The sequence below is a fragment of the Theropithecus gelada genome, unplaced genomic scaffold (assembly GCF_003255815.1).
Source record: "Theropithecus gelada isolate Dixy unplaced genomic scaffold, Tgel_1.0 HiC_scaffold_5527, whole genome shotgun sequence".
Classification (NCBI taxonomy): Eukaryota; Metazoa; Chordata; class Mammalia; order Primates; family Cercopithecidae; genus Theropithecus; species Theropithecus gelada.
The window spans coordinates 1655-3088 of record NW_020262156.1 but is presented as its reverse complement, the minus strand read 5'-3'; the positions used below and the strand labels follow the sequence as shown (position 1 = coordinate 3088).

Genomic DNA, 1434 nt, shown 5'->3' with positions numbered 1-1434 from the left:
CCATCGCAGTCACCACGGCCACTTTGTGCAGGGACTCCATGAGCAAGCCCTGTGCGCTTCTTTTGCTTTACAGGAAACTTGACTCAGGCTGGTGTCCAGTGAAGAAATCCCAGGCGCATGGAAAAGAGAGGAGGGTCTCAGGGCTGTGAGTGATCTGCAAAAGGAAGCGCATGGACCACCAGGTGGCGCTGCTGCGCTGCTCCTGCTCCCAGGAGGTGAATGCTCAGGACGAGCTTTGAGGTAGAGAGAGGGATGTCATTGCTCATCCTCCAGGTTCAAAGTAAAAACCTTCCAGCCAATCTTGGCCGCGCGTTCTGGTGTAGTGAGCGGGTTCGGAAGTGCTCACCGCTGCTGTCATGGTTCGTTTGCTAAACTGCATCTCGCTGTGTCCCAGAACACGGGCATTGGCAGGAACGGGGACATGCCCTGGCCGCCACTCAGGAAAGAATTTAGGTTATTTCCAGAGAATGACACAAACTCTTCAGGAGAAGGTAAACAGAATCTGGTGTTATGTGTAGAAAGATCTGGTTCTCCGTTCCTGAGAAGAATCGATCTTTAAAGGATAGAATTAATTTAGTTCTCAGCAGAGAACTCAAGGAACCTCCACAAGGAGCTCATTTTCTTGCCAGAAGTCTGGATGATATCTTAAAACTTACTGAACAACCAGAACTAGCCAATAAAGTAGAGATTATTTGGATAATTGGTGACAGTTTTGTTTCTAAGGAAGCCATGAATCACCCAGGCCATCTTCAACTATTTGTGACAAGGATCATGCGGGACTTTGAAAATGACACGTTTTTTCCAGAAATTGATTTGGAGAAATATAAACTTCTGCCGGAATACCCAGGTGTTCTCTCTGATGTCCAGGGGGAGAAAGACATTAAGTTCAAATTTGAAGTATATGAAAAGAATGATCAATATGAAGGTGTTTTCTAGTTTATTTTAAGTTGTTCCCCGCCCTCTGGAAAAAAAATTATATTTTTTTACATGAGAAGAAAAAGACTTATTGACTTTAGATCTATGAATAATTATTTCTAAGCAACATGTTTTTATTCCGCACTAATCTTGAATATATCAGATACCATTTATGAAACATTCTTGCTATAACTAAGTGCCTCTCTAAGACCCCAACTGAGTCCCCGCACCTGCTACAGTGAGCTGCCATTCCACACCCATCGCACATGGGACTCTGGCCAGTCCTTGACATTGTCGGGCTTTTCAAATGTGGGTAGTATTTATTAAAGATGAAGATGCACATACCCTCCAATTGAGCAGTTTCACTAGTGGAAAATACGGAAATCTTCCTACGTGTATATCTAGAGGTTTGTAGACATATGTTGCAGCCTTGTTTGTAACAGTGAAAAATTGAAAACAACCTGGAAGTCCAGTGATGGGAAAATGAACATATTTCTGTCTTAGACTGGGGAAGCCAAA

At 43.5% G+C, this 1434-nt stretch overlaps 1 pseudogene; it reads left to right on the top strand.

Annotated features, from left to right (window-relative positions):
- The first annotated feature begins 356 nt into the window (after positions 1-356).
- LOC112617875 lies at positions 357-860 on the top strand (annotated as a pseudogene).
- The last annotated feature ends 574 nt before the right edge of the window (positions 861-1434 follow it).